The sequence below is a fragment of the Pleurodeles waltl genome, chromosome 2_2, assembly GCF_031143425.1.
Source record: "Pleurodeles waltl isolate 20211129_DDA chromosome 2_2, aPleWal1.hap1.20221129, whole genome shotgun sequence".
NCBI lineage: Eukaryota > Metazoa > Chordata > Amphibia > Caudata > Salamandridae > Pleurodeles > Pleurodeles waltl.
In genome coordinates, this window is record NC_090439.1 from 727,362,938 (window position 1) to 727,375,648 (window position 12,711).

The 12,711-nt window shown below is 44.0% G+C and overlaps 1 protein-coding gene across 1 annotated transcript in view; it reads right to left on the reverse strand.

The window, feature by feature from the left end:
• SLCO5A1 (solute carrier organic anion transporter family member 5A1) overlaps positions 1-12,711 on the reverse strand; it is a 310,785-nt gene that overhangs the window by 43,426 nt on the left and 254,648 nt on the right. The window lies entirely within an intron of this gene.

Genomic DNA, 12,711 nt, shown 5'->3' on the forward strand with positions numbered 1-12,711 from the left:
GGTCAGGCCATTTTCTCTCACAACACAAAATAAATACTTTGCAAGGACTCTAATATTACTTTGGATACACTTAATGGAAATATTATATTATCCATGAAGCTCATTGCAAATGGAGAGGGCTAAACCACCACAAACAATTGTTCAATTTTATTCACCCATTGAAGCATAAAGTGCTTTGACACTTTATCCTGGAGATAGTCAAGACCATTGTATGGAAGTTGATGAGTTAAACCAAACAACCTGAAATGCAGATGGTATGTGTGTTTCAATAGAGATGGGTGAGTTGTAAGTGGTGACACATGATTTCATGTATTTACGTATGACGTGCTTCGTTGTTTTAATTAGGTTTGATGATTTATCTATCCTTGCTCACCTGTAGTAAGCCCTAATGGTGACATATGATGGAGCTGCTTTACATCAGTCGAGTACACAAAGGTATGCGATACAGTGAAACTATGAACTACATCAGGCTCAATTCTCATGAAGGCGGTGTCAGTGCTCTGATACTATTGGATCTATATCCAACATTAACACATTAACACAGTCGATTATACGATTTTACTGATCATTCTACATTTAGAGTGCCTTGGAAGCACTTTATTGAAATGGCTCAGAAGTTTTTTTCATAAATCACTTTGTCTGGAGATGGGAACAGTTCAAGCTGTTCCAGTGCAGAGGTGTTGCATTTGTGGTCAGATGCAGCTCATGCTCTTCCAGTGCACAAGTGATAGCTGCAAAGACACGGGATGCCCCAGCTGTGCAGCTGCTGTGATGCAGGGAATGTATCTTCCTGCAGTGTGCAGGTTTGTGGCTTGAGAGCAGTGCTTAATTTGTAAATAAAAAAGTGCTGGTCCCCAAAGCCCTCCTCTTAAACACCCGGCTGCTGCAATTAAATGTGCGAACATGGAATACTGAGGCAGCGTAGTCCTGAAGCCATTTCGAGCCCTTTCAATTCATTCAATCCCACTCACTGGCCCTTCAGCTCACTCTTGCAGCTTTCTGATTTTACCCTTTGTGACTCTTTTTCATTTTTCTCTTCCTCCGTCTTTCCCATATGTGTCTTTTGCTCACAGTAAATGCTTGAGGCAGGAAAATAAGCGCCGGTCCTCAAAAAAAAGTGCTGGTGCTTCGCACCAGAAATAACAAGCACAAATTAAGCACTGCTTGAGAGGAATGTTGGACTTTCTTTGCAGTGCATTTACATTTTCATTTGATAACGTTCACACAGTGCTGCAGAACCACGTATAAAAAGGGTGCTCTACAAACTTTCATTGTGTAAATCAATTATTAAAACCCACCCACATTTCAGACTGCCCTCTAATGTGCATTCTGAAATAAGCCGGGCCTTGCCTCCTCTGCCATATTTGATTACGAAGCACCTATACCACAATCAACAGTGTCAATTCAGTGGTGTAGCTTAGACAGATTTGGTGGGTGTTAGAAATGGGGTCTTTGGTTGGCAGTCAGGGTACCCCCTGTCCAAGCAAGAACCCTCACTCTAGTCAGGGTAAAAGAGAATCACCCTCAGCTAACCCCTGCTCACCCCCTTGGTAGCTTGGCACGAGCAGTAGGATTAACTTCAGAGTGCTAGGTGTAAAGTATTTGTACAAACACACACAGTAACTTAATTAAAACACTACAAAATGACACCACACAGGTCTAGAAAAATAGAAAATATTCATCTAAATAAAACAAGACCAAAACGACAAAAATCCACAATACACAAGTCAAGTTATCAATTAAAAAGCAAAAAGTGTCTTCATGTAGTTTTAAACACACACTAACACTGTTAGCGTGAAAATGTACCTTGGGTGCGTCAAAAATAACCCTGCACGGGCGAGTGTGCGTCAAAAAGGGCTGGCGATGCAGCGATTTCACTCATGAGCGAGACCTTGCGCCGTTTCTCCTTTCGGCGGGTTGGGGCGTGTCGTTTCTTCTCTCTGCAGGAGAGCGATGCGTCGATCCAGTCAGCACTCTTGGGTACGGGCAGGCCTTGCGTTGTTTTTACATGCCCAGCGGTGTTTGCATTGGAAATCCAGCCGCACGATGATCCTAAAACCACGCAGCGCAGGTTGCGATCTCACCAGCCTCCGTCCGCGATGCTGTGCATCGTTTCTCCAGCTCCGTGCGTCGATTCTTCTGTCCCGTTGCAGGCGAGCGTTGATTTTCAGCCGCAAAGCCGGCGGCGCGTCGATTTTTCAGCCGCAGATCGGAGTCGCGTCGATCTTTTCCCCGTACAGCGTTCTGTGCGTGGAGTTCTCCCTCTTAGGCTGCCAACTTCTCCTTCTAGTGTCCCAGGAACTGGATGGACACCACAGGGCAGAGTAGGAGTCTCTCCAGAGACTCCAGGTACTGGCAGAGAGAAGTGTTTGCTGTCCCTGAGACTTCAAACAACAGGAGGCAAGCTCTAAATCAAGCCCTTGAAGATTTTCACAAGATGGAAGGCACACAAAGTCCAGTCTTTACCCTCTTACTCTGGCAGAAGCAGCAACTGCAGGATAGCTTCACAAAGCACAGTCACAGGCAGGGCAGCTCTTCTTCCTCAGCTCTTCAGCTCTTCTCCAGGCAGAGGTTCCTCTTGGTTTCCAGAAGTGTTCTAAAGTCTGTGGGTTTTGGGTGCCCTTCTTATACCCAACTTCTCCTTTGAAGTAGGCCTACTTCAAAGCAAAGTCTCTCTTGAATGTGAAATCCTGTCTTGCCCAGGCCAGGCCCCGGCCCCAGACACTCACCAGGGGGTTGGAGACTGCATTGTGTGAGGGCAAGCACAGTCCCTTCAAGTGTAAGTGACCACTCTTTCCCTCCCTCCTAGCACAGATGGCTCATCAGGATATGCAGCCTACACCCCAGCTCCCTTTGTGTCACTGTCTAGTGAGAGGTGCAACCAGCCCAACTGTCAAACTGACCCAGACAGGGAATCCACAAACAGGCAGAGTCACAGAAATGGTATAAGCAAGAAAATGCTCACTTTCTAAAAGTGGCATTTTCAAACACACAATCTTAAATCAACTTTACTAAAAGATGTATTTTTAAATTGTGAGCTCAGAGACCCCAAACTCCACATGTCCATCCGCTCACAAAGGGAATCTACACTTTAATCCGATTTAAAGGTAGCCCCCATGTTAACCTATGAGAGGGAAAGGCCTTGCAACAGTGAAAAACAAATTTAGCAATATTTCACTGTTAGGACATATAAAACACATTAGTATATGTCCTACCTTAACCATATACTGCACCCTGCCCTTGGGGCTACCTAGGCCTAGCAAGTGGGTACACTTGCCAAGTCGAATTTACAGTTAAAACTGCAAACACAGACGCTGTAGTGGCAGGTCAGAGACATGATTACAGAGCTACTTATGTGGGTGGCACAACCAGTGCTGCAAGCCCACTAGTAGCATTTGATTTACAGGCACTGGGCACCTCTAGTGCACTGTACTAGGGACTTTCTTATAAATCAAATATGCCAATCATGGATCCACCAATTACATACACCTTTTGTATCGGAGTACTTGCACTTTAGCACTGGTTAGCACTGGTAAAGCGCCCAGAGTAACAAAAACAGCTAAATCAGAGTCCAGCACACATGAACAACCTGGGAAACAGAGGCAAAAAGTTATGGGAAACCACACCAAGGATGAAAAGGCTAACAGTGGGTATGACTCTCAAATTTCTCAACTAAAAAGCAGTGAGCGACAGGTTGGAATTGTGAGATCACCAGGGTTTGAGATCGACTGTTTCCATGAGGAACAGTACTGATTTGCATTATGTGGGCCTCTGTCTAGAGTGGCACAGTGGGTGAAAAATGAAGGGCTGCCACTGCTTCAGTTATTTGCAAGCATTCATCACCTTTGGGTGTTTGATTGCCGATAGTATGCCTGGAAACTTAAGACAGGTGGAGATTTCTTAGCCTACTACTGTCAAGGTTTTTGAATTCCATAAAGTAGCAAATGTGCACCCTATCTATATATAAGATCTCAATCCCAAAAAATAAATGAATAAAAACCTTTTAGTGAAATGAGACCGATTAGAAAAACTGACACAAATGACACACCCAACTCAGGATCCCCAGACCTAATGACCAAATCAAGAATACATTTAAGAGGTTTCACACCCCAAGCCCCCTGCTGATTCTCTGCCCCCTCCCATCCAATCTGGGCCTGGTAGACCTCCCTGTGAACTCATGACTATGGTCATGTACAACACAACTGTCCTTGCCCTGAGATTCCTTATTGTACATTTACTTTCACTGCACACACTCTTCTTTGTCTCTGCTACAAGAATCTGTAATGGTAGAGTTGTCGGTATTGGTGCATGTGGGCACTTTTCCATGTTTCTAGTCTGCATCTTTTGGAAATCATTTTATCAAGTGACTGATGGTCCAATGTACTAAGCCTGAGTTGCAAATAAAGGGGGGCATGCAGGCTATTAGTGGGGTGAGCCAGGGGTCTGGCTTGGCTCTAAGAGTCTGTGCACAAGCTAGGCCATCAAAACGTTTGGCATGTGTATTGTGCAAAAGCCTTAAGATTTAAAATGATGATACAATCTCTTTAAAATTCAAAAAGTACACTTCTTTACCAAGAGGAAGCGTTTCACCTTAGCACATTAGACTATATGTCACTGTATGGACAGACATTCATTAAATGTACTTATGTCAATTTGTGAGCTGGAGGCAGCAACTGTGTTAAATGCCCAGAGCTCAAAAGCTGCGGCTCCGAATCATGATGGTAGCCTTAAAAACTTAGCAACCAACGTTTCAAGTAGTAAAAGAAGGAGATATTCACTAAGGTAAACTGTAAGGACTTTTTTAATCTAGGTACACAAAGCAGGGACAGTGAGGCCAAATCTTATGGAAAGACTAACACATAGTTGCCTGAATTTGTAAGCATTTGTAAAAAACAACAAATGTGTGAAGAGGGACCAGTTGAAGTGGGATGAGGATGAGTCTGAAGCTCAAGGGACATACAATTGTGGTCAGGAGGGATGAGGTGTGTTTTGGGTTGATGGGTGAATTGAGATCATTTTAGGTGACATGAGTTTGAAATGGGCTAAGGTGTAGGTGAGTTTCAGCCGAGGTGATATTGAGGTGAGGTGAAAAGGTGAGGTTGTTGTTATGGTAAAAAGATGAACTGGGACATAAAAGGAAAAAGAGGAAACATTTAATCGCTTTTCCATACTGTACTGTGAGTTAATGTCTCTGCACAGCTTTTGGGATCTCCCTCCAAAATAATATTGAAACATATATGGGGAAAAGGTGCATTTTATAGTAATTTTTTTCAAATATATTACCTAAAAGCTATAGGTTGTAAAAGATATTCTAGATGGGAACTAGTGAAATGTTCCATTACTTTATGGTTTGCCACAGAACCAAGGGCCAGATGTATCAAGCCTTTTTGCAGTCGCAAACGGTGCAAATGCCCGTTTGCGAATGCAAAAATGCCTTTCAGTATTTATGAAAGGCATTCGCAACGCAGATTTAAGGAATCGCTAAAATGGCGATTCCTTAAATTTGCGAGCCCGTTTAGAGAATCGCAAATTGCGATTCTCTAAATAAGAAATCTTAAATAAGGAACCCTTATTTGCGATTTCTAAACCACATGTATCAAGCAATTCCTTAATGCGAAATTGGCATTATGGAATTGCAATTACCCCCAAGTAAAACTTGGTGGTAACAATGTGCAAATTTAAAAAATGCCTAAAAAATGCATTTTTAAAATTGACATGTAACGCACACATGCCCCTGGGGTTTTGCATTTTCAAAATTGCGAATTCCAGTTAGGAATTTGGGAAATGCAAAATTGCAAATATGGGCCTTCAGGCCCATAGGTGCGAATGGGGGCTGTATCGCTATTTGCGATTCGGTAATAGCATTTGCGATTTTTAAGAAATCGCTATTACCGAATCGTAAATATGATACATAGCATTTTGCGAATCAGAAATAGCGATTTCTTAAAATTCGCTATTACTGATTCGCAAAAGGCTTTTTTGATACATCTGGCCCCAAGAGTGTTTTTTTCTCAGTGTCAACACATGTATGTGCTTATTAAAGAACTTGTACCAATACAAACACTGGATGCACAGCACACATGCCCCTGGGGTTTTGCATTTTCAAAATTGCAAATTCCAGTTAGGAATTTGGGAAATGCAAAATTGCAAATATGGGCCTACAGGCCCATAGGTGCGAATGGGGGCTGTATCACTATTTGCGATTCGGTAATAGCATTGCGATTTTTAAGACATCGCTATTACCGAATCGCAAATATGATACATAGCATTTTGCGAATCAGAAATAGCGATTTCTTAAAATTCAATATTACTGATTCGCAAAAGGCTTTTTTGATACATCTGGCCCCAAGAGTGCTTGTTTTCTCAGTGTCAACTCATGTATGTGCTTATTAAAGAACTTGTACCAATACAAACACTGGATGCACAGCAGGCAACTATGTGGTTTGTCAGGTACAACTCTTTTATATAGTATGTCACCTGGAAATAACTTTTCAGACTTAACCCTTTTGATGACAGGCCTTTTCTCCCTCCTGTACTGAGCCTTTTTTTGGCTATTTGTGGTAGTTCGCGCTTAGACCCTCATACCGTTTTGTCCACATAAGCTACCCATGCCAAATTTGCGTCCCTTTTTTCCAGAATCCTAGGGATTCTAGAGGTACCCAGAGTTTGTGGGTTCCCCTCGAGGAGACCAAGAAATGAGCTAAAATACAGCTAAAATTTCGTTTTTTTAAAAACAAATGGGAAGAAAGGGCTTCAGTAAAGAGCATGTGTTTTCTTCCCTGAAAATGGCACCAACAAAGGGTTTCCAGTGCTAACAACACCACCTCCCCAGCTTTCAGGAACAGTATCCTTGAATCAGAAAACCACATTTTTCAACGCAATTTTGGCATTTTACTGGGACATACCTAATTTTCACATTTTTGTGTGCTTTCAGCCCCCTTCCAGTTAGTGACACAAATGGGTACAAAACCAATGCTGGATCCCGGACTGCTAAACATTTATGAAAAGTAGACAAAATTCTGAATCAAGCAAGGGGTCATTTGTGTAGATCCTTCAAGGTTTTCCTACAAAAAGAAACAGCTAAAATAAAAAGAAAATTTAAATTGAGGTGAAAAAAGAGCCATTTCTGTCCACGTTTTCTTGTATAACTTTTTCCAGCTATGGCAGATTTTTGAAAGCAATGTACTGTAACGTCTGCTGGACTCTTCTGGTTGCGAGGATATATAGAGCCTATAGGTTCATCAAGAACCCTAGGTACTTATAGCCAATAAATGAGCTGCAACTTGCAATGGGTTTCCATTGTATACCGGGTGTACAGCAATTCATTTGGTTGAAATATGTGAGAAAACAGGTCTGATTGCAGAGGCCCCCTAACTTTTTGCCCACATTTTTCACTTTTTGCTGGTGTTTTCCTGACTATGATGGTGCCCTGGGTACTGCTAACCAGTCCCAGGGCCTGTGCTCTGTATAAAATAAGTATGCAAATTAGGCTAATTATATTTGGATATGTCAACCTACCTATAAGTCCCTAGTACATGGTAGGGCATGGAGGTTTAGGGACTCCACCAGAGGTAGTGCCCCCATGGGTGCACTGCTGAGGTGCCCAGTGACATTTTAAAGGCAGACTTGCCTTGCTTGCTGCTTTTAAACTGAAGTTATATGCAAATCTGACTTTGGAAATAAATGTGCTTCCAAAGTCCTAAACTACCTAATTATTACATATAAGTCACCCCTAAGGTGTGCCCTATGTGCCCCTAAGGTTGAGTGTCATGTAACTATAAGCAGGTACCTTATAAAAATAGTTTTATAAGTCCTGGTGAGGTAAAATAGCCAAATTTGTTTTTCCCTCACTGTAGTGAATGGATCCCATAGGCTAAAATGGGGAGACTTTATTTTAATTAACAAAGTACCCTTAAGTGTTGAATACCTCGGGTTTGGTATAAAATTATTTGTTATAATAAATCCCAAAACTTACAATTGTTGGATTTAATATAACTAGTTCAGGTAAAGAGTTTTAAACTCTACCTAAAAAGTTCCCAACTTCAGCTCTGTAGTGCCCTTCTCTGGTTGGCCAGTATCTGGCAGCCTGGCCAGGCTACCTTAATGAGATGTGAAGTGGCCTGGGCTGAACATAGATGTGCCCTGGGGGAGGAGATTTGCCTTAGCAGATGGGGAAGCAGGAAGGGGGGAGGGATGCCAAACTGTTTTTCAAAGGCAGGGAAGGACATTTGGAGCAATCCAGTACCTCCCTCACATCCTGCAACCCCAGACAATTAAATGCCCTCTTGATTAGATTAGGAGACTGTGGGAGAGGGGTGTGTTTAGGATTTTTAGTCACACCAGTGGGTGGGCTCAGTCAGATGTAACCTCCAAAAATCATTTTCAGCCATGATGGATTTTTGAAGAATGTTGCTCCCTGGGATTGATTTTTGCCACACTTCCCACGAAGTGGTCATCATAGGGGAAAGGACCCTGCATCTGATTGGAGAACCGGGATTCCACTGTTTTTCACTCCGGAGCAAGGATAAATATGGCAGAGCTGCACCCACACCTCAGATCCCTACCAGATCCCTACAAGGAACAAGACAAAAAAGAAGGACTGCCCTGCTGGACCCTTGCCCTGCACCAGGACACTGCACTACGAAGGACTGCACCAGCTGCACACTTGGGCTTCACCACTAAAAGGACTTTGCCTGTATTCTACTGCTTCAAGAAGGTACTCCCTGTTTGCTACAGGTACAAAGGAGCTGCCCAGAGTCCCCCGCATCAAGTCCTGCAAGCAGAGTCCAGCTGACCCACTTATAGTGGCTATTTCAGGATTCTGACTAGGTCCATTCCGGGAATTGTAGTCCCAACTCCCAAGGAGAAACTCAGAGCTTCTGGAACCTTGGATCAAGTTGTGGACACTTCAAGGGCCCAAAAAGGACTTCTGGAAAAAGATCCAGAAGTTTGGAGACGTTTGGAGCAACTCCATAAGTTGAAGAGGTGAATTGTGGGAGTTGTAGCCCCAGGCCCCAAGAGACAAACTAGAGCCTCTGAACCCTTGGCTGCTGCTGTGGACCATTTTCCTTAACCAAGAAACACTTCTGAAAGTAAGTGTGACAGTGTTACCTGGTGGGTGACCTGAACACTGGACTTTGTCCCTTTCCAGTGTGACCGTTTTTAACCCTTTGAACGCTAGTTGCTTCTATGCGCTAGAAAACATAAATTCTTTAAAATTCATTTCTCCGGTTCCCCTTATCCGACTTTAATAGTTTTGGTGTCATTTTAAAGATACAAATATAATCTATTTATATAAACTGGTGTTGGATTTTTATTGTGTTTTAATTATTTACTGTTTTGTGATTTTAAATGCTTTACATACTTGTCTCCTAAGTTAAGCCTTGTCACTCGTTGCCAAGATACCAAGGGTTGAGCTGTGTTTAATTTATTGAGACCTAACTGGACCTAAGTGGAGGTTTGTGGACTATTGCTAAGTGTAGGTACTTCCCTGTCCTTACCAATAATCCACTTTCCGACAAAATATAAAGAGTGAAAAATAAGTATAAAGAAAACCTTTGTATTTCCAAAATGGGCACAAGATAATGTGTTGAGAAGCAGCGGTTATTTGCACATCTCTGAGTTCCAGGGTGCACATACTAGCATGTGAATTACAGGGCATTTCTCAAATAGACTTCTTGTTTACACACTGTCTTAAATTTGGAAGGAAAAAATGTAGAGAAAGACAAGGGGCAATACCACTTGTTCTTCTATTCTGTGTTACCCCAAGTCTCCCAATAAAAATGGTACCTCATTTGTGTGGGTAGGCCTAGTGCCCGTGACAGGAAATGACCCAAAACACTACATGGACACATTGAAATGATGAATTACAAACTACCTGTTTTTGCACGGGGGCACCTGCGTTTTTGGTCCTGGGCTCAGCAGCCATCTAGGGAAACCTACTAAATCCAGACATTTCTGAAAAATAGACACCCGAGGGAGTCCAGGGACCTGTGACTTGCATGGATCCCTCAGTGTTTTCTTACCCAGAATCCTCAGCAAACCTCAAATTTAGCTAAAATAAAATCAAATTTTCCCCACATTTCCGAGTGGGATCACTGCACTGGTGCAAATTTCCTACCACCCAACTTTCCCCTCAGTCTCTGGATAAAAATGATACGTCACTTGTGTAGGTGGGCCAAGTGCCTGTGACAGGGAAGAGTCAAAAACTGATCGAAATTAAGGGTGAACCAAAGCGGGTCCCTAAGGGCAGTTTGGAAAAAACGTTTTTAGGCCCAAAAGGGGCAGAAATTTTATCAGTATAGATGTGACAATGCTGGGTGGTAGGAAGTTTGTGGATTCCTGCAGATTCCGGAAGGTTCCATCACAAAAATGTGGGGAAAATGTGTGATTTTAAGCAAAGTTGAGGTTTTGCAGGGCATTGCAGGTAAGAAAATGGTGCGGAGTGCATGTGAAGCACACCACTCTGGACTCACCCAGATGCTTAGTTTTCAGATGTGTCTAGGGCCCGCATTTATACTTTTTTTAGCGCCGCATTTGCGCCGCTTTTTGACGCAAAACGGCGCAAACCTACAAAATACAATGGCATTTTGCAAGTTTGCGCCGTTTTTGCGTCAAAAAACGACGCAAATGTGGCGCAAAAAAAGTATAAATACGGGCCTAGGTCTCCTAGATTTTTCTAGATGACAGTGTCCCAAAGTCCAAAAAGTGCAGCCCTCACCATTCCAAGTGGGACGATTTTGAGAGTTAGGCAAGCTCTCATGGCCCAAATGTAAAATCAAAACCCAAAATATTCAAATGCCCTCTTGTTTGCTGTTGGGATAAGATCTTTTAGTGTGCGGGGGGAGAGCTGAGAGTTGGGGTGGGGGCATAACTGGTTGATAGTCACCACCCCACTATTTCTTTTTAATTCCCTGGCATCTAGTAGGCTTTCTGCCCCCCCTCCCACCCTGGGAAGTGGATCAGGGGTAATTGCCCCATCTGTCCACTGATGAACGGAACAATTTTGTCCCCATTTTTTTTGGGGTGGGGGTATGGCCAGACCCTCACCCTCTTGGGGGCAGATGGGCATTACAAAAATAGGTCGATCTGCTCCCAAGGGGGGCAGAAATGGCCAACAGTAATGTGTCCCCATGGGGAGCGACCCTTGCCCAAGGGGCTAACCCCCCAAACAAATCACACACACACCACTCCCTGGTGCCTAAGTGGTTTCTGCCCCCCCCCTTGGGTGCAGACAGATGGGCCTAATAGAAATAGGCTGATCTGCCCCAAAGGGGGAGAGAAATGGCCTAAAATAATTTGCCCCCATGAGGAACGGCCCTTGCCCAAGGGGCCGCTCCCCTTATGTAAAATAGTACAGAAAAAAATCCCTGGTGTCTAGTGGTTTTTGCCCCCCTTGCGGGTAGATTGGCCTAATAAAAGTAGGGCAATCTGCCCCACAGTGGGGCAGAAATGGCCTAAAATAAAATTGCCCCCCAGGCAGCAACCCTTGCCTAAGTGGTTGCTCCCCATCTGTAATTAATAAATTAAAAAAAAGATCCCTGGTGCCTAGTGGTTTCTGGCCCCCTAATTGAAATAGGCCGATCTGCCTCCAGGGGGGTAGAAATGGGCTAAAATAAATTTGCCCCCCAGAGGAGCGACCCTTGCCTAAGGAGTTGCTCCCCTTGCGTGAAACTGGCATTAAGAAAATCACTGGGGTCCAGTGGTTTCTGCCCCCTTGGGGCCGATTGACCTAATAAAAATATGCCAATTTGCCCCCAATGGGAGCAGAAATGGCCTAAAATAAATTTGCCCGCAGGGGAGTGACCCTTGCCTAAGGGGTGGCTCCCCTCCTATGAAAAAAAAAATCCCTGGTGCCTAGAGATTTCTGCCCCCATTGGGGGCAGATGGGCCTAATTAACATAGGCCGATCTGACCCCAAAGGAGGCAGAAATGGTTTGAAAATATTTTGGCCCCCTGGGTTGGGGGGGGGATATTTTGGCCCTGGCCAAGAGGTCGCTCCCTTCATGTCAATAACTAATGTAAAAAAACTCCCTGGTGTATAGTGGGCATTCCCTCAGCACGATCGCATAGCGATCGTGCTGTAGGAATGCTCAAAGAGACACAAAAAGGAAAGGAAAAGCCTTTCTTTTCCTTTCCTTTTCATGCCTTTCTGACCTCCCCTACCCCTGTACCGTTTCTCCTCGGGCGATGGAGGCGACCTCTGATGAGGTCAGCGTGCAATCACGCACTGACGTCATCAGACGTCACTGGGGGGGTCGGGTGGCAGGGGAATGCTTCCCCTGCCATCCATGCCCAGGGAACGGGGGTAGGAGGCCCATGGGGGGATCGCTAGCGCTTCTCCCGTGGGCCGGTGCCAGGACGTAATGGTTATATCCTCGACACAGGAGCACTGCGCCGCTGCGCATAACCATTACGTCCCCGGCACAGAAGGGGTTATACAGATTGTCAAGAGAATGTCCTTCACTGGTCCCATAGGTGTAAACAGTGCATCAAGATTTTGTGCCAGAAAATAAAACCTTCTTCTGAACTTTTGCAAGTACTTGCCAAGTTGTTGTCATAATGATCTGACTCTTAAGAGACTGTATTCCAGGGCACTGCTTATATATCTTTCGCTCATGGGAGCTTCTCAGAGTTGCTTTCATGATTGCCAGAGCTATGGTCAATATACCATGTTTCACACCTTCTAACTGATGTTCAAAGAGGCGAGGG